The following is a 21,500-nucleotide window of genomic DNA, read 5'->3' as shown; positions in this document are numbered from 1 at the left end:
TGTTATTGGGAAAGGTGAGTCCCAATAACGTGTGCGAAGGATAAAGGGGCAACGTTAGTGGCAACGTTTGTTCCACTAACGTTGAGGTTAACGTGGCTCTTACTTGGGTGAGGAACGTTAGTGAAAAAGTTGAATATCACTAACGTTCTCGAACCCATATTTTCACTGAACGTTAACACCACTAACGTCCTGAGCTAAAGTCTCTGCCCACTTCACACTTTCTCTCTGCAAGTAAAGCCAAGCCCAATGAAGAAGATAACTGCTTCAAACTCAAGATCCAAAGGCCCAGACCCAAGACTTGAAGAACCAACTAGAAGAGTAGAAGAGTAGTATATATAGGAGTAGCTTTGAATTAAATTGGGGAGTTGGAAATTATAGGGAGCCTCTGGGCATAGAACTACTCTCTGTATTTTACTTTCTCTGCACTTCTAGTTTTCATCATGTATTCTCCATCTTTGTTTTCATTTTTCAGAGGTATGAACAACTAAACCCCTTTCATTGGGTTAGGGAGCTCTGTTGTAATTTGATGGATCAATACTAGTTTTCATTATTCTTCTTCTATCTTTTCTCTTGATTTTACTTGAAAGCTTTCGATCTTCATCCAATTGGGTAGTTATCTTGGAAAAGAAGCTATTCATACTTGGATCTCTTCTGAACCTTGAAAGAGGAATGAAGAGATCATGCTAGAAATGCTTTCTCATGCTGGACCAAATTGGGTTTGGATGGATATGTGACTATAATCCTCTCAACACTTGATTTGGGAAATGCATGTGGTATAATCAGTGACCATACTTCATCTCTTCTCATGAGCAATTGACCAAGGAATTGGCTATTGATCAAGATTTGAGAGATTGAATTACAAGAAATTGTAATTCAATCACTTAAGATTGCCAAGGAGATCAATAAGTGCATTGATTGAGGAAGAGATGAAAATGAAATTGATCCGGAGAATGCAACATCTCCTAAGCCCAATGAACTCCCCATTTCTGATCTTACCCATTCTCTTTATTTTCTGTCATTTACTTTCATGAGCGATTCCCCCATTCCCATTTACAATTCTGCACTTTACTTTCAGTCATTTACTTTCAGTTCTTTAATTCTAGCATTTACTTTTTCTGCATTTACCTTCCCGCAATTTTATTTTCTGCAATTCTAAACTCAAATTCTGGATTCGCTCAACTAGAACATTCCTCTAATTAAAGTTGCTTGATCAATCAATCCTTTTGGGATTCGACCTCACTCTATTGTGAGTTTTTACTTGACGACAAATTTGGTACACTTGCCGAAGGGAAATTTGTCACGAGACAAGTTTTTCGTGCATCAAGTTTATGGCGCCGTTGCCGGGGATTGATTGTGCATCAACAATGATTAAATTGGAAGATAACTAGATTGAGCATTTTTGTTTTGTTTGATTTAATTTTTTGTTTGAGTCATTTACTTTCTGTTTTAGTTAATTTCTTCCCTTCCCCCTACTCTTTCTTTGTTATTTACCATTCATTTCACTAACCCACTAACTGTTTGATATATTGCATCACTCACACTAACAGTAATTCTGACAGAAATACTTTCTGCACTTATTCTCTTTGCTTGTACTAGTTGGTTGTATGACAGGGAGAAAAAGCGGGGCTTCAACTTCTTTTGATTCTGAACCTAAGAGGACCTTCTTGAGATTAAGAAGGGAAGCAAGAGAAAAACGTGTAGTTGGTGCTGAGGAAGAGGAGGAATACTTTGAACCAAACATGGAAAAAAACATGGAAAATCATCGTGAAGAAGAAGCTCACAACCATGGCGGAGGAGGACGAACAAATCATGCTGGGGAGGATAGAAGAGTTTTAGGCTCTTACATCAATCCAAACCCAGGAAACTGTGGAAGTAGCATTCAAAAGCCAACCATCCATGCCAACAATTTTGAACTGAAGCCACAGCTCATCACCCTTGTTCAGAACAACTGTTCGTTCGGAGGGAGTGTCCAAGAGGACCCCAATCAACATTTAACCACCTTCCTGAGAATATGTGACACAGTGAAGTCTAATGGTGTTCATCCTGACGCCTATAGACTGCTCTTATTTCCATTTTCACTCAAGGATAAGGCAGCCAAGTGGCTGGAGTCTTTCCCAAAGGAGAGCTTGACAACTTGGGAAGATGTGGTGAACAAATTCTTAGCAAGATTTTACCCCCCTCAACGAATCAATAGGCTGAGAGATGAGGTCCAAACTTTCAGGTAACAAGATGGTGAGACTCTATATGAAGCATGGGAGAGGTTTAAGGACCTAACAAGGAGGTGCCCACCAGATATGTTCAATGAATGGGTGCAGCTGCACATTTTCTATGAAGGGCTCTCTTATGAGTCAAAGAAGGCCGTAGACCATTCATCTGGAGGATCTTTGAACAAGAAGAAGACCATTGAGGAGGCCATAGATGTCATTGAAACAGTAGCAGAGAACGACTACTTCTATGCTTCCGAAAGAGGGAACACAAGAGGAGTGATGGAGCTAAAAAATGTAGATGCTCTGCTGGCTCAGAACAATCTCATTACCCAACAACTGGCTGACCTCACCAAGAAGATGGAGAGGAACCAAGTAGCGACAATCACCACTTCATCAACAACCCAAGAAGGAGTGAATGAAGAAGCAGAGGTAAGTCAGGAGCAAGCCAACTACATTGGAAATTCACCTAAGCAAAACCATGATCCATACTCCAAGACCTACAACCCTGGATGGAGGAATCACCCAAACTTTGGGTGGGAAAATCAACAAGACCAAAGCCTTGATCAAAGACGCCCAAATCCCAACAATGCAAGCCACCAACACTTCACATCTAGACCATATCAACACCCCAATAACAACACCTCTCCACATCCACATCAAAACCAAAATAACTTACCTCATCCTTCCACTTCTAATCATGATCTACAATCATTTGATGACAGACTCTCAAGGATTGAGAATCTACTTGAAGGCATGGGCAAGGAGATTCAAGACAACAAGGTGTTCAAGGAAGAAGTGCGAGCCAGTTTCAAGAACCAGGGAGACACAATCAAGAGGTTGGAATCTCAAGTGGGGTATCTCTCTGAGCAAATTCCCAAACCCACAGATGGATTCCCAAGTGACACAGAGAAGAATTCGAGAGGTGAAACAAAGAAGGTAAGATGGGAAGATTGCAAGATGGTCACTATAAGTGATAAGGAGACTGAGGACAAGCCAAGCAAGCTGTCAGAACAACCTGAAGATACCTCAGTAGAGAAGAAGGAAAAAGATCATCAAGAACCAGAAATCTCACAACAGGAGCTACTGAGACTCTATGCACCTTTTCCCCAACTGCTCAATGGTGCTGTGGAGAAGAGAATATACTCAAGGTTTCTAGATTTGTTTGCATCTCTGCATGTCAACATACCATTCATCAAGACTATTCAACAAATGCCTGCATACATCAAGTATATGAAGGAGCTGCTTCCCAGGAAAAGCTCACTCAAGGGAGGCCAAACTATAGTGATGAACAATGAGTGCAGTGCACTCATTCAACCACAGTTGCCTATGAAAAGAAAAGATCCAGGGAGTTTTCATGTCCCCTGTGCCATAGGGGAAACAATGTTTGATAAAGCACTCTGCGATTTGGGAGCAAGCATCAACTTAATGCCCTTATCCCTGGTGAAGAAGCTGCAGATCAATGAGATATTGCCCACAGATGTAGTCATCAGGCTGGCTGACAAAACTCAAAAACAAGCAATAGGGGTGGTGGAAAATGTGTTGTTAAAGGTTGGGAAATACTTTCTTTCCACAGACTTTGTCATCTTGGACATGGAAGAGAGTCACACTCACCCAATCATATTGGGAAGACCATTCCTAGCTACAGCCAGAGCACTCATAGATGTGGAGCGAGGGGAGCTAATATTGAGGATCCATGATGAACGACTCAGCTTTAATGTCTTCAAACTCTCGCAAGAAGAAGATCAAGAAAACAAAGAACTAAGCAATGATCATAATGAGATGCTGACAGAGGAAACAAGCACTGAAGCACAACCAGCCCATCTGGGAAAGCCCTTGGTTGATAAACAAGGAAATAAGCAGTTGTCACAGCTCAAGGAAAAGCTGGAGGAACCTAAACCACCAGAGACATGTGAAGACAACAACAAAATTTCCTTAGAAGAAGAAGTCACCAAGAGCAAGGCAACATCAAAAGGGACAAAGAAGAAGATACCAAGGGGGTGGAGGAACAAGAAGATCCCTACGGAAGACTTCTCTCCAGGGGATAAAGTGATCTCAGCTTACTTCCCAGATATTCCCCCTAATCTCTCCACTGTACCATCTCAGTTACCTAAGGTCTTCACTATCAACAGAGTTCTCTCCTTGGAACATGTAGAGATCATTGATACAACCAATGGATATAAGTCCAAGGCAAGAGGGGAGGACTTGAAGCATTATCAACCTCCCTGATGAAGGAGAAACGTCAAGCTAGTGACGCTAAAGAAGCGCTTCATGGGAGGCAACCCATGTTTTATTAGCTTTTACTAGTGAATAAGTCAATATTCATGAATTCCAACCCAAACTTGACAAACACTTGGTGAAATCCTTATATTGCAGTAAATAGTGAAGAACAAGTTTGGTGTTCAAAGCGTGCCAAGAAAGCATGAATGCAACTGAAAGCATGCTAGTCTTGGAGCTTTGGACAGAACTTTTCATCACAGTGCTCCAAACTAAGTTTGGTGTCACCCCATGGTGCCACAAATTTGCATATAAGGATACACAAGTAGTTAGTTAGTTGGAGTTCATAAATAAACAAATCCTTTTTCTCTTTTTACTATTTTAGCTGTAAAGTTTAAATTGTTTTTTTTATTATTAATTCTTACCTTTCTTATTCTATCTTTATAGGGAAAGGGAGAGGAGCATTGAAGGGGATTGATTGGACAACTAAATGAAGAGGGCTCGGACACCACCAAATGAGGAACTACACACTTGTTCTAAAAAGGGAATGCATTGGAAAATGTTGACATGCAATATTGAAAAGAATGAGACCCTTGAAGACCGAGCAATCTCCATCATAAAGTGGTGATCCTTGTCCTTTATCCATGCACAACCCCAACCGTCCATCAAGCAACCACTCCATTAATCCACACCCTTCATCCACTCATCACTTCTCTATATAAGTGGATCCAATCCGCACCATCTCCACATTCGAAATTCCTATCCCTTGCACTTCACTTTCCAGCAACTAGTTCTTCAACTTTCCACTCTCTAAATCCTACATTTCTTCCCTTCACTACACCCTTTTTCGCATTAACTTCATTCATGGCAGCATCAAGCTCCAAGAGGCAAAAGAGGAAGGAACCAATGGAGAGCATTCTTTTTTATGAGAAGAGATTCAAAACTGCCTTTCATGAACGAGAATTTGAGCGGATAAAGCTCAAAAAGATACTGCTCGAGTTAACCTTCCAATTCAATGAAGACGAGTGCCCACAGATTTGGGAGAAGATTGAACAGAGAGGGTGGCAAAGGCTCACTAATCCAGAAGGGAAAATCAATGCGAACCTCATCAAAGAGTTCTACACAAATGTGGTCAGAGAAGACAAAGCCAGGGCCCCAACCTTCAAAAGTTATGTGAGAGGAAAGGAGGTGGACTTCAGCCCAATTGCTATAACAAGAGTTCTTCACCTGAAATCACCACACTTTGATGAGCCCAGTTATCATGCAAGGATAAGTAGGAGCCCAGACAATGATGAGCTCACTGAGATCGTGAATGACATCTGTGTTATAGCAGCTGACTGGGAGAGGTATGGAGATGGGAGACCCCGGTTCATCAAGAGGGGAGACCTTAGCCCGGAAGGCAAGGGGTGGTTTGAACTCGTGAGGAGATCCATCCTTCCAGCTGCAAATAATTCAGAGGTAAATATTAATCGAGCAACTATGGTACATTGCCTAATAGAAAGTGGAGAAATCAATGTGCATGAACTTATAGCTGAGGAAATTCAAGATTCAGCTAAGAAGCTTGAATCAGGTGCCAGACTTTGGTACCCCAGCACCATTCTCCGATTGTGTACAAAGGCCAAGGTAATCTTTGAGGATGGTAATCCAGACTGGGTGCACCCTGGGAGGCTAATGACGATCCAGCGTCTGGAATATACTACACCTGCTCAGCAACAGAGAAGGCCACAAATAGGAAAACTAAAGACAAAAGAAGGAGCTCACCAAGAGGAGTCTCATCAGGAAGAATATCAACAAGAAGAGCATCCTTACCCAGTCGACTTGAATATGAATCACCTTCTAAAAGCCATTGAAAATTTGGGGATGAGACATATGGAAGGACAAGAGCAAATACTAAACTTTCAGTCCAACTGGATGAGCCAACAAGAAGAGTGGCAAAAACAACAAATGGAGCAGCAACAGGAACAATACTCCCAGCTCACTCAAGCCATCCACCAAGTTACTGAGAGGCAAGAACGTCAAGATAAGCATTTGCAGGAACTCAATCAGCGACAAATAGCTCAGATGAAAGCATTCAATGAGTTCACTGTACTTAATGAAGGACGGCAACTACATAGGGAGGAGTTCAACGTAAACACTCAAGCCAAGTTGAACTACATGTCTAGTAATATGCATCATCTACACTATGCCATCCCTACATATGATGAGGTCTAAAAAGATTTTGTAGAACAAGAAGAGAGGAAGGTGAAACAGCAGAAGGAAACACTCAAGAAGAAGATGGAAGATGGTGGTTTCTGGAAGAAGCTGCTTGGAAAAGGCAAGGGAAGTGGGAGCACAAGCAATCAAGAAAAACACCAAGAGGACAAGCAAGAAGGATAGCATGGACATCCACAAGAGTAAAAGGTGGTGGAGTTCCTTCTTTGGTCCATCTTTTTCTATGCTTTAAATAAGGAAGATCTTGTATGAAATAGAACATGCTTCCATGTTAGTTGAACTTTTTAAATTCTGTCTTTAAAGTTTTCTTTCTGAATAAGTCTATGTTTGCTAGTCTTTATGTTACTACATCATCTCCTTACTTACTTGTATACCTATCCCTTTGAATCAAATGAAAAGAGAATGAGTGTTTTTAAAGACCAGAGAGGAGTTCATACTATGGAGTGAGTTCATGAGTTTATGGTATAGTCATAAATTAGCTAAGTTGGTTCAACCATAAGGTGGGAGGACAACTATCTGTCAGGAATACTATGCTGGAGACACACCCCATGAGACTAGCTAAATAAGAAGATCCTAATAAGAAAAAGGGAAAAGAAAATAAAGGTTAAAAAATAAAAGAAAAAGAGTAAGTAATAAGGCTAGGCACCAATGGTTTTTATCTTGAGGCATGTGTCTGTGGTGCTCCTGTGTGAGGGATCTACTTGGATGAATAAGCTCTTAGGGGTGCCTTATCACTTGGTAACTTGGGTTAACTAACTCGGGATTATCAGCTGAAAGTCCACTATCAAGAGTAACCCTCAATACAGAGCATTTAGTAACCCAAAGAGGTGCTGGACACCAAGGTCTCAAGAAAAGAAAATAAATAAACTATGTGCCTGTGGTGTGTATGTATGGGGGAGAGACTTGAGCAAGTAAGTCCTTAGGGGTGCTTCAACACTTAGCACCTTGAACCAACTGGTTCGGGAGTGTTGGCTGAAAGCTTATTTTAAAGAGTTGTCCCCTTAGAGAGCACTTAGCCTAAGAACAAAAATACGCCCTGAAATGACAATAAAAGGATCAATGAATAAAAGTCTCATGGGATGCAATCACAGTGAGTACTCTAGGACATGATAAAGGTCTGAAAGCCAGGAATGAACCGAAGTTGCTATGCATGAAACCACCATAAAACCAGGGACATGAATTCCACAAGAATGACTCATTTCTCTTGGCATTCCATTCATCATTCTCTTGCTCCAGTACTTGCTTAGGGACAAGCAAGCTTTAAGTTTGGTGTTGTGATGCCAAGGTATTTTGGCCAGTTTCACTGACCTTTTTTTTACTGTTTTTAGGGTAGTTTCATGCATTTCCTTAGGAAATAAGCTGGTTTTGGGTAGATATTCACTTACATCTTGATTCAAGCATGCATTGTGCAATTTACATGATTTCATGAGGATTTTGCATGAATTTAAGGACAAATTGGATGTTGCATTTCTCATGACTTGGACTAGAACTTTGATGCACTTTATTGCTTGATTTCAGGACAAAGGAAGCAAAGAAGAACCACATTAGTGGCTACGTTAGTTACACTAACGTTAACACTAACGTGGAATGGGAGTAACTTGCAAAGTTAATGAGAAAAGCGATTGCCAATAACGCTCTCGAAGCCATCATTGCCCACGTTAAGAGTCACGTTAACTAAGTTAACGTGAACTCTAACGTGGAAGAAAGGGAATGGAGCCAACGTTAGTGACACTTAACATTATCACTAACGTTGGACCAAGCTCATAAGTGGCCACGTTAGTCACCACGTTAACTTAGTTAACGTGGCCTCTAACGTTAAGAAGAAAGGGGGGAAGCCAACGTTAGTGACATTCAACATTATCACTAACGTTGGCCAAGTCACATTAAGCCACGTTAACACCCACGTTAACCTAGTTAACGTGGAAGCTAACGTGAGGAAACAAGGTGGTCGACAACGTTAGTGACACTAAACATTGTCACTAACGTTGGAAGGAACCCACACAAGCCCCAATAAGCCACGTTAACTTAGTTAACGTGGAAGTTAACGTGAAGAAGGGAGGTGACGCCAACGTTAGTGACACCCAACATTGTCACTAACGTAGGAAGGAGCCCACACATGCCACCATGAGCCACGTTAACTCCCACGTTAACTTAGTTAACGTAGAAGCTAACATGGATAAGGGAATGTTGAGCCAACGTTAGTGACACTCAACTTTGTTACTAACGTTGGAAATGGCTAGCATGGCCACGTTAGAAGCCACGTTAACCTAGTTAACGTGGACTCTAACGTGAGAAATAGGGGCACATTGGAACGTTAGTGACAATGGTAAGTGTCACTAACGTTCTCAAAGGTTGGCAAGCCTACGTTAAAAGAGCCACGTTAACTAAGTTAACGTGGACTCTAACGTAGGGAAGGGGGAGATTTCTCAATGTTATTGGGAAAGGTGAGTCCCAATAACGTGTGCGAAGGATAAAGGGGCAACGTTAGTGGCAACGTTTGTGCCACTAACGTTGAGGTTAACGTGGCTCTTACTTGGGTGAGGAACGTTAGTGAAAAAGTTGAATATCACTAACGTTCTCGAACCCATATTTTCACTGAACGTTAACACCACTAACGTTCTGAGCTAAAGTCTCTGCCCACTTCACACTTTCTCTCTGCAAGTAAAGCCAAGCCCAATGAAGAAGATAACTGCTTCAAACTCAAGATCCAAAGGCCCAGACCCAAGACTTGAAGAACCAACTAGAAGAGTAGAAGAGTAGTATATATAGGAGTAGCTTTGAATTAAATTGGGGAGTTGGAAATTATAGGGAGCCTCTGGGTATAGAACTACTCTCTGTATTTTACTTTCTCTGCACTTCTAGTTTTCATCATGCATTCTCCATCTTTGTTTTCATTTTCCAGAGCTATGAACAACTAAATCCCTTTCATTTGGTTAGGGAGCTCTGTTGTAATTTGATGGATCAATACTAGTTTTCATTATTCTTCTTCTATATTTTCTCTTGATTTTACTTGAAAGCTTTCGATCTTCATCCAATTGGGTAGTTATCTTGGAAAAGAAGCTATTCATACTTGGATCTCTTCTGAACCTTGAAAGAGGAATGAAGAGATCATGCTAGAAATGCTTTCTCATGCTGGACCAAATTGGGTTTGGATGGATATGTGACTATAATCCTCTCAACACTTGATTTGGGAAATGCATGTGGTATAATCAGTTACCATACTTCATCTCTTCTCATGAGCAATTAACCAAGGAATTGGCTATTGATCAAGATTTGAGAGATTGAATTACAAGAAATTGTAATTCAATCACTTAAGATTGCCAAGGAGATCAATAAGTGCATTGATTGAGGAAGAGATGAAAATGAAATTGATCCGGAGAATGCAACATCTCCTAAGCCCAATGAACTCCCCATTTATGATCTTACCCATTCTCTTTATTTTCTGTCATTTACTTTCATGAGCAATTCCCCCATTCCCATTTACAATTCTACATTTTACTTTCAGTCATTTACTTTCAGTTCTTTAATTCTAGCATTTACTTTTTCTGCATTTACCTTCCCGCAATTTTATTTTCTGCAATTCTAAACTCAAATTCTGGATTCGCTCAACTAGAACATTCCTCTAATTAAAGTTGCTTGATCAATCAATCCTTTTGGGATTCGACCTCACTCTATTGTGAGTTTTTACTTGACGATAAATTCGGTACACTTGCCGAAGGGAAATTTGTCACGAGACAAGTTTTCCGTGCATCATTCCTTGCCTTTATCGCGAGGTTGGTAGGGCAGGTTTGGCCGTGCGAAAGATTCCGTGAGTTAGAAATTTTCCTCCATGTTGATGTATTTCTCTGTCCTTTCTTGGACTTCATTCAAAGAAGTCGGGTGTCTTTTAGATATTGATTGGGAGAATGATCCTTCTTTGAGGCCATTGACTAAGCCCATAATCACAACTTCATTGGGTAGGTTTTGAATTTCCAGGCATGCCTTGTTGAACCTTTTCATATAATCACGGAAGGTTTCTCCGTCCTCTTGTTTAACTCCTAGCAAGCTCGGGGCGTGCTTGGTTTTATCCTTTTGGATAGAAAACCTGGTTAAAAACTTTCTGGCCAGGTCGTCAAAGCTAGTTATTGATTTGGGTGGCAGGTTTTCAAACCACTTCATAGCTGCCTTTGTTAAAGTAGTCGAAAAGGCCTTACAGCCTGTGGCGATACATGAGCATCTTGTACCCATTTTTCGCTTATTTTCTAGTGATTTTCAGTTGAATTTATTAAGTTTTATTTTATTTTAGTGTAAAAATCCTCTTTGAAGGCTACTTTGAGTATTTTAGTGTTTTCATTTATTTCAGGTGAAATTCGAAGCAATTTAGCAGAGTTTTGTTCAAGAAAGAGAAGGATTGAAGCTGCCACTCTGAGCACTAAACGCCCAACTGGCATTTAGCACCAGCAAGCCTCACAAAACAGGAACGTCTCTGTCCTCTTGGGGTGCTAAACATCCAACTAGCGTTTAGCGCCAGGTAATCCGAGCCAAGCCCACATCAATGAAGCATTTTCAAGTGGATTAAACTTTTATTAGTTATCTTTTATTTTATTTTTGTAATTTTTAATTACAAATAATATCTTTTAGTTTTAGAATTTAATATTTTATTTTTAGTTTTAAATCAAATTAGGTTAGATATAAAAAGGGAAAAGATTCACCCTTTAGGGGGAGTTCGGACTTTTGGGATCCTTGCTCTTCCACACACTTTTTAGAACCCTTATTTTTCCTGTAAGTCATGAGCCACTAAACCTCATTGGTTAAGGTTATGAGCTCTGTTTATTTCTATGGATTAAGACTATTGCTTTTCTATTTTAATTAATGTATTGATTCAGTTTCAAGGATTACTTTCGTTCTTCAATTTATGAATCTGGGTGGAACGAGAGAATGACCCTTATTCTAGGTGCGTTCTTGTGACCCTTGAAAGAGGTCCCTCACCTGAACATAGCTTGAAAGTAAATTCCTCCTAAATTGCTAATTACTTGATCTGGATACGTGACATATAATCCGCTTAGCTTTGGGTAATTAGAGTTTTTGTGGCCATAAACTAGATTTGCACTTAACCCTCTAATCGAAATCAAGTGACTAAGAGATTGGAGGTTGATGAAGGTTAGATGAGACTAAATCACTAAGAGATTAGGGTTTAGTCAATTACAGTTTATCCTGAAATGAATCCTGCACGATTAAAGTAGTTGGTAAGAAAACTTAATCTGGAAAAATAAACATCTCCGACACCTTAACTGTTTCTCTCATTGATTTTTATACCATTTCTATTAATTGCTTCCTTTACTCTTGAATTACTGTTTAATGCTATTTCAAACCACCAAACTAACTTTTCTGCCTGCCTAACTAACTAAGCCAATCATTCGATCATTGTTGCTCAGTCCATCAATCCTCGTGGAATCGACCCTCACTCACCTGAGGTATTACTTGGACGACCCAGTATACTTGTCGGTTTAGTTATGGATATTCTCCAAATTCACACCAAGTTTTTGGCGCTGTTGCTAGGGATTGTTTGTGATTGACAACTACTAGTTGTTTGATTACTTAGATTAGGCATTTTTAGTTTTTGATTTGTTTTTAATTTTGTTTTCTTCCTTTTTATTTTCAAAAATTAAATTTCAATTTAGTTAAAATTTTTCTTTAATTTTTGAATTTAAGTTTAGTGTCCCCGTAGTAATTTTTTCCTTTGAAATTTTCGAAAACATAGTGTCTTATCTTATTAGTTTTCAAAATTTTTGGTCTACTTTTTCTTGTTGTTTTCAAAATTTTTAGTTAATTGTTGCTTTGTTTTATTTTATTTCTTTTTACATAGGATACCTCACTGGGAACTCTCTACACTCTGATGTAGAGATTCCTATTTTTCTTTGTTTTCTATTTGTTTATGAATAGGAATAGGGACAAAGAACCCCTTCTTGATTTTGATCTTGAACCTGAGAGGGCCTTGAGGTGGCATTTGCAACAAGCTAGAGCTTACAGAGCCGATGAAAATCTCAGGGATACTTTTGAGAAGGAAGTTGAAGAGCTAACCATGGATCCCAACAATCCCAATAATGTTGTTAATGCTAATGGTGGGAATCCGAATGGTAATAAGCAAGTAAGGAGGACGTTGAGTTCCTATACTGCTCCCACTCCTGACTTTTATGGGCATAGTATTTTAGTACCTCCTATTGGTGCAAACAATTTTGAGCTGAAAGCACAATTGATCACTCCAGTATAGTAAAACTTTCAATTTCATGGACTCTCGCAGGAAGATCCAAATCTATTCATTTCCAACTTTCTGCAGATCTGTGATACTGTGAAGACGAATGGAGTGAACCCTGAAGTTTATAAGCTCATACTTTTCCCATTTGCTGTGAGGGACAGAGCAAAATAGTGGCTGGATACTCAGCCCAAGGAGAGCTTGGACTCTTGGAACAAGGTGGTCAATGAATTCTTGACCAAATTCTTCCCACCTCAGAAGATGACTAAGCTGAGGGTGGATGTTTAGACTTTCAGGTAGAGAGATGGTGAGTCTCTCTATGAGGTCTGGGAAAGATACAAGTTGATGCTCAGGAAGTGTCCTCTTGACATGTTCTCAGACTGGATTAAGGTGCATATTTTCTATGAAGGACTCTCCAACATGGCCAAAATGTCTCTAGACAATTCTGCAGGTAGTTCTTTGCACAAGAGGAAAATGCCTAAAGAGTCCAATGAGATGATTGAGATGGTTGCCAATAACCAATACTTATACTCCTCCGAGAGGACTTCAGTGAAGAAAGGAGTCATGGAGGTAGATGTTGTAGATGCATTGCTTGCTCAAAATAAGCTCTTATCTCAACAAATAAGTCTCATCACTCAGCAATTGAGTGGCATGCAGCATACAGTTGCTAATGTTCATAGTACTCCCTTAGATACTCGTTATGATATGAGTGGCAGCTCCCCTCTAGGTGAGACGTGCAACTATGGTCAGTGTACACCTGAGCAAGTCAATTACATGGAAAATTCCTCCAGAAACCCCAATGATGCTTCGTATTCTCATATTTTTAATCAAGGGTGGAGGAACCACTCAAACAATGAGTGGAGAGAGCAACCTTAGGGACAAAAACCGAATTATGCCAACAATTCTCAGGGTGGTTTCGATCAGAATCAATTTAATAGTCTTCCTTTGCAACCCTCTCAACCTCAAAGCATCTTTGACTTGGCATCTATTATTGCAGAACTCTCCAAAAGCCAATAAAATTTTATATAGGAAACCAGAGCCTCACTTAGGAATCTGGAGAAATGAGGGGATCAGTTGAACAAGCAAACACCTTGAGAGACCTCCTAACAACCATCACAGTGACACAGCTTCCAACTCTAGAGAAGAGTGCTAGGCTGTTCAATTGAGAAGTGGTAAGATCGTTGGGTCAGGAACCAAGAGTGGTGAGAAGCAGTTTGAAAAAGAGACACCAAAGAAGGAAATTGCAGAGACAGAGAGTGCCAGGGAGGGCGCTGAATGCCCAACAGTGGAGCCAGGGAGGGTGTTGAACGTCCATGAAAACTTAAAGAACGCCCCCTCAAAGCATCCAGATAACCCTTTTTCAGTCACTCTTGATACACATCTAGCTCTACCCAAGGTTCTAGAGTATAAGGCCAAAATTTCATACCCCCAGAGACTTCAGAAAGCATCTAAGAACAAGCAATTCTCCAAATTTTTGGAAGTCTTTAGGAAGCTGAAAATCAACATTCCTTTTGCAGAGGCCCTTGAACAAATACCTTTTTATGCTAAGTTCATGAAGGAGTTGTTGAGTAACAAGAGGGATTGGAAAGAGATTGAGACAGTAGTATTGACTAAGGAATGCAGTGCAATCATCCAAAAAAAACCTCCCAGAAAAATTGTAGGATCCTAGGAGCTTTCCAATTTCCTGTACCATTAGAGACACCCACTACAAGAATTTTGTTTATTTGTGAAGGTTTTTTTTTCTATTTGTGGAGGTTTATAACCCCATTGAATGGTTTTTGGGGGTTTCTAAAACCCCCAAAATTTGAGGTGCCACGAGGTCTTTTGTGGGGTTTTTATAAACCTCCACTATCTATTCAGTGGGGGGTTTTGTGTGTGTTTGGTGGGGGTTTTATAGTGGACTTTTGTGGGGGTTATAAAACACTTTTGTGGCAGTTTAAAACCCCCACAAATTGATTTTCTAGTTTAACAAAAATTAACTATTTTGTGGGATTTTTAAACTTCCACAAACCTTTTAATTATTTATTTATTTTTAATTTTAAAACATTTATTAATTCCATCTCATTTACACACTACTCAAATAAAAAATTTATTTTTTAATATTAAAATTTAAAAACTAAATCTTTTATAGCACAATAATTTCTCAATGACACTAAAAAAATAATAATTCCTCAATTTAAGACAATGTAACTATATATAAAAGTTCTTAATGTCAATAGTTCCAAATATAATTACATATAATATTGTTCTACATAACTATTACTATTTTTCATTAAAAAATAAAATAGAACAACTTCAATATTTCAATATCATCTAACTACATAATTGCAATAACAGAACCAGTAATGCACATGTCTATGGAGTTCTCCACACACATGATTGTCACGCAGTGTAACTGAATAGCATGACCCTGCAGATTATAAAATATTGATCACCATATATAGCCTTATTAAAGTGTTTACAGTAATTTATTTTTCAAAGTAAGAAAGAAAAACAAAGTATGGACAAGCATAGGAAAAACAAACAAAAGGGAAAAAAATGCACAATGTTGGTTGAATGATGAATGCATACCACACTTCTCGCAGTGGAAATAATTCTCTTGACCACCAACCCTGTTTCCAAATTAGATCATAAAAAGTTAGCTTGTATGTCATAAACTCAGGTGACATAAGAGATGGATCTACTCAAACACAGCTAAGTGAACCGCACCTACAGATTCCGCAATCATCACAATGAAACTGTTGTTTTTCTATCTGCAGATTGATTAAAAAATCATTCAGCATCATTGAGAAAGCAAGAATATTAACAATCCCAAGCTGGAATCATGCATCAAATTCAGTCTAGTCCATCTCCCAGAAATAAGTTGGAAGAAAAATACTTACCGGCTGCTTAGTGTCACAAACTGCACAAACAACCTAAAACACTTCAGAAACTGAAAAATATATATATGAGACTTCTAACATGATAAACTACAAATCGATAATAGACTTCTAACATATTTAAACCAAAATAGGATATAATTATTATCTTACCTCAACAAGTGCTTGTTCAAAAGCAATAGCAAGAAATTGGTGAGAGAAAAATCAGTACCCACTTCAATTATAATTATTATCTGTCAAGAAATTGAAGGATAATATGATCCATTAAATTAAACAATAAAAGAAGACACTAAAACAGGAATAAGAGGATAGGAAATAAGGTAGAAGAAGAAGGGCTTTAATTAACTAAGTAATTGTACTTGTACTAAGCATAAACAGAAGGTAGCTAGTTGATTATATATAGGTAGGTTGTAGATCGATAACTAATACACGTACTTGCTAGGAAACAAGACATGCATAAGGAGCCGTGGTTTTTATTATTATTATTATTATTATTATTATTATTATTATTATTATTATTATTATTATTATTATCTCTTTTTGTTGACACTGATAAAGTAGAGTCTAATCTTCTCTGCTAGTGAATGTCATTTAAAACAAGCAAACTAAAACTATGGTTTATCCTATCTACTACTATACTACTCACTACACTAGATGTACTGTGAGCATATGGCAAGAAGTAAGAAAGAGGGAATAGCTCTATTCTATTCTGATCCAAATTAAAACTAAAAATAAAGGATCATGTAGCAGAAAGAGTACTTTTTATTTTTTGTACAAGTGAATAGAAGAAGCAAAATCTTGAACCAAAGTAAATGTGCAAAAGTATCATAAAACAGCAAATCCAAGATAAGGAAATTCTTTACATTTTCCTACCAGCATCATAAAAATTGAACATGTATTCATTTAAAATTTTATATATTCTAATAATAATACTAAAATACATATACTGTGACCAATTAGCATAGAAGAAAAAAAATAAGTTCAATAAATTGTACTGACAACCACCTGCATGATGGATCACGGCATGCATAGGCAGATGGTGCAAATATAGCAAACGGGATAGAGAAGAATTCATTGTATATGAAGCCAGTGTAGATTGAGAAGATTGCCATCATCACAATAATATAGCGTTCGCCAAATGCCATTTGCATGATGTCTCCAAGTTTCTGCCATTGACATCAACAAGAAAAAATTAATGCAAGCATGGAAAATGAGGACGAGGAAGCAATCATCATGAATATAAAAATCGATGAGTTGAGTACCTGACTCGAATACTTTTTCTCTCTGATTATGAAGTACAAAGAAGCCAGCAATATGCATATGCCATGGCCCCAGTCACCAAACATGATAGCGAAAAGGAACGGAAAGGTGATGATTGTGTATACACCGGGATTTGCCTCCTGGCACTTGGCAACTCTGTCAGGTATTAGCAACTGGTGATTTTAGTTCCATGACTATCAATACATCAGGAGGCAAATAAGCAAATAAAGAAAGTAGTCGCAATAGACCAAAAATTTTATCGATACAAAGTTATTATTAGAAGTGCTGGTTTGATCAATATAAAGCTCATTGGAAAGGATATGCTAAGCCATGTGTAACTCACCCATAAGCATCTACAATTTATTGAAAAGAAGAAGTAAATTTGTTTGTGTAAAAATAGGTCGACGGTGATTCCTTGGTATAGAGAACCTGAAATATGGCTCCAACCTAGGAGTTACAATCCCTAGTTCAAGAGCAAATGTAAAGTTGCAATCCATATAAGCTTATGCACTTCATATCAGAATTAAATTCCTAGTTCAAGAGCAAACCTGACTTGTCGCAAAAACAGGACACCAACCTTCTGCAAGGAGACATTTTCTCGTCACATTAAAGCTAAGCATATTTAGGGTGTGATAAATGGCTTTTTCCCTCCTCAACTATCAATTAAAACATAATAAAGGAAATATCAGCGTTGGAATGAAAATTAATTAAACGCAGAAGCTTGGTACTTCGCAGCAAAACTGAAAGCAGAAAAAGTACTAGTTTATGTGTCTCTTTCAGCAGAGATAATATCATCGAAAATACTAAAACAAAGCTGTTAGCAAACCAGAAGGCTCCACTGATCATACTGATGTCCAATAGACTAGAGTAAAGTGTTCCAATGAAGCAATCCTACATCGATGGTAGTCTTCAACTCTGAAAGTTTTCCTGACACCTGACAAGTTTGTAATGTACAATAATTATTATAAGTGGCTTATCCACTGTCAGGCTATGAAGAGCATGAACGAATTTCATAAGTCAATTTTCTCTAACAAATACGCAACTTGGCAATAAGTAATGTACCTCTCTTATCATCTGAAATTGTTTTCCCAGGTCATCTGAGAAAGGATAGCGATTTGCTCCAAAAGCATCACATATTTTCAGAATTTTACTTTTAACTCTCTCCCCAGAATAAAATACAACAAATACATTTTTATCAACCTGTAAGATTACAGTCAAGATTTTATTATCTAAATAAAATCAATTTATTAATTATGTTATTAATCAGATCTGAATTCTAAACTCATGTGGCTGCCTTGTTCATTGATACTGAAAATGTATTTTTTGAGCTTCAAAGATAATCTGTCATGGTCTTCTCAAATTTTTACTAAACCTGGTCCAAAAATATATCACTATCATCTTAAATTTCAATTTGATATAGATGTCAAGTTTCCCTCACTGTATATATGTACCATTGAAATATATAAGATTAGAAAAAATATTCAGTGTTATGTAAGGACATGAAGGTTGTCTAAATCTACTTTTTACTAACTTAAGCTGACTATTAAAGCCTCAAAAGTTTTAACTAAAAGATGTTATGACAAAGTAAACACTAATACACTAAACACTCAGAATGATTGAACAACTCTCTTAAAAGTTATTACAATTTTCTTTTTCTCAACGTGTGTTATTTGAACAAAGATTTTCATTCTAGACCACTGGAGATATAGAAGCAGAGAAAATTTTTTTTTTTTATATAATTCATCAACACCTTTTCCTTCTAAGAACTTCAAGAACAGATTGTGCTGTGCAATAAGCTATAGCCTGAACAGTGATCATTGGATTCACACCCAATGCTGTAGGGAACACACTTGAATCTCAATTTATCAGTATCACGAAATATTAGTATCAAAATAAAAGAGTATCACGAAATCAAAATTCAAAAATTAGCAAATCAATTTATCAGAATTTCAATTAAGAGAATAAACAATTCATCAAACACTTGGAGTGCTTTATAATTTGAAACAATGTTATATCACATAGCAAAGCATTCGGAATTTGTGGCTGAAAAACAACGAAAACGAATAAAAAGAAAAAAGAGAAGGAGAACCAGAAACTGAGAACGAATGGAAAGAAGAGCGTACACAAGGGATAGAATGCCGATGGAGAACATGAGCGTCATTGGTGGAGGAGAGTTGACCGAAGAGGTACTTTCTCTCGATCTCAAAGGCTTGGGCGTTGCGATTAGATTTGGAAACGCGTTGGTGAAAGAGATGCCTTGGCTCGATCTCAATGGCTTTATGGCAGAAGCAGAAAGGAGATGAACTCTAGCGGTGGCCATGGCGGTGGAGGCGGCGGCGGAGGCAGCGGCGGAGATGGCGATGGAGATGTCTATCGCAAGCTTAGGGTTTTGATGAGCTCTGACTCTTCAGTTCTCTGTTCGAGTGTTCTCATGGATATTGAAAGAGTTTTAATTACTTGATAATTATAACGGTGGAGTTTCATTTTTAATCTGTGGGAGTTTATTAAAATGTCACAAATAAAATATATTGTGGAGGTTTTTAAAAACCCCCTTTAAAAAACACCCACAAATATATATAAATCTTGTAGTGACCACTATTCAGAAGGCCTTATGTGATCTTGGAGCCAGCATCAATCTTATGCCTCTAAAATTGATGAGAAAGCTCCAAATTGATTAGGTAAAGCCTACCTGTATTTGTCTTCAACTTGTTGACCGCTCCATCAAGTATCCTCTTAGAGTGGTCTACTTGTGAAAGTAGGGCCTTTTATCTTTCCTAATAATTTTGTGATATTGGAAATGGAAGAGGACAAAAATGCCTCTATTATTTTTGGAAGATCCTTCTTAACCACAGGAAGAGCCCTTATAGATGTTCAGAGCGGCGAATTAACTCTGAAGGTCAATGAAGAGGAAATTGTTCTCAATGTCTTAGAGGCCTTGTGACACCCTGATGATTCTGAAGGGTGTATGAGAGTTGACATGATCGAACCTCTAATTAAAGAGGTGTTTGAAGCTGAAAAGCTTGAAGATGTTCTAGAATCTCCCTCTGAAGGCACTTTGCTTGAGATTGATGAGTCACCACCTCAGAAGGAGAGATTTTACACGTCTAACACTTAGGAATGGCCTCCTAAGCTTGAGTTGAAGCCTTTGCCTCTATCCTTGAAGTATGCATTCCTGGGAGACAAATACACTTATCCAGTGATTATAAGCTCCTCCCTGAGACAGGAGGAAGAGGTGGCGCTACTTCAGGTGCTCAAAAGTCATAAAACGGCTTTTGGATGGACAATTAGTGACTTAAAAGAGATCAATCCAACCAAGTGTATGCATAAAATTTTACTTGAGGATGATGCTAAACCAGTTGTGCAAGCACAAAGGCGACTGAATCCAACCATGAAAGAAGTGGTCCAGAAATAAGTGATGAAGCTCTAGGAAGCCAGGATTATTTACCCTATTTTTAATAGCCTGTGGGTGAGTCCTGTATAAGTGGTTCCCAAGAAAGGAGGAAAGATAGTGATCCAGAATAAAAAAAAAAAAAAGAGCTTATTCGCACAAGAACTGTCACAGGGTGGCGCATGTGTATTGACAATAAGAGGCTCAATAATGCTACACGGAAGGATCACTTCCCCTTACCTTTCATTGATTAGATGCTTGAGAGCAGGCCATGCTTTCTACTTCTTTCTAGATGGATACTCTGGATATAACCAGATTGTTGTAGACCCTCAAGACCAGGAGAAGACGGTGTTCACTTATCCCTTTGGAGTATTTGCCTATCGGAGAATGACATTTGGACTCTATAATGCCCCAGTAAATTTTCAGAGGTGTATGCTATCTATTTTCTCAGACATGGTTAAAAAATTTATTAAGGTATTTATGGATGACTTCTCTATTTTTGGTGATTCTTTTAATTCTTGCCTTAAGCATCTAACCTTAGTTTTGAAATGGTATCAAAAAACAAACCTTGTTTTAGATTGGGAAAGATGCCACTTCATGGTAACCGAGGGTATTGTTCTTGGTCACCGGACTTCAAGCAAGGGAATAGAGGTTGATAAAGCAAAGGTGGAGGTGATTGAAAAATTATCACCACCTACTATTGTCAAGGCAATAAGGAGTTTCTTAGGACATGCAGGGTTTTACAGGAGGTTTATAAAGGATTTTTCTAAAATTGCAAAACCTCTGAGCAACCTTTTGGTTGATGACACTCCTTTTGTTTTTGACAGTGATTGCTTGCATGTCTTTGAAACTCTAAAAGCAAAACTTGTCTCTACACCCATCATAGCCCCTCCCAACTAGGATTTGTCATTTGAGCTAATGTGTGATTCCAGTGATTATGCTATAGGGACTGTCTTGGGATAGAGGCAAGATAAGCTTATGCACGTCATTTACTATGTTAGTCATGTTTTGAATGACGTGCAAAAGAATTACACCACCACAGAGAAGGAATTACTGGCTGTCATCTATGCAATTGATAAATTTAGATTCTTCTTAATTGGTTCCAAGAT

The 21,500-nt window shown here is 38.4% G+C and overlaps 1 long non-coding RNA gene and 1 other non-coding gene across 2 annotated transcripts; both read right to left on the bottom strand.

Annotated features, from left to right (window-relative positions):
- Window positions 1-2,192: 2,192 nt before the first annotated feature.
- Window positions 2,193-2,299, bottom strand: LOC112752563 (small nucleolar RNA R71). Its single transcript, XR_003176994.1, has one exon. It is a non-coding gene; the product is annotated as a small nucleolar RNA R71 (small nucleolar RNA).
- A 12,922-nt stretch (window positions 2,300-15,221) lies between these two features.
- Window positions 15,222-15,626, bottom strand: LOC112750778 (uncharacterized). The gene is made up of 3 exons (XR_003175998.3): window positions 15,574-15,626; window positions 15,436-15,476; window positions 15,222-15,274 (listed from the first exon to the last, which is right to left on the bottom strand). It is a non-coding gene; the product is annotated as an uncharacterized lncRNA (long non-coding RNA).
- Between the last annotated feature and the right edge of the window lie 5,874 nt (window positions 15,627-21,500).

The sequence above is a fragment of the Arachis hypogaea genome, chromosome 15, assembly GCF_003086295.3.
Source record: "Arachis hypogaea cultivar Tifrunner chromosome 15, arahy.Tifrunner.gnm2.J5K5, whole genome shotgun sequence".
Classification (NCBI taxonomy): domain Eukaryota; kingdom Viridiplantae; phylum Streptophyta; class Magnoliopsida; order Fabales; family Fabaceae; genus Arachis; species Arachis hypogaea.
This window is presented reverse-complemented; position numbering and strand designations above follow the sequence as displayed.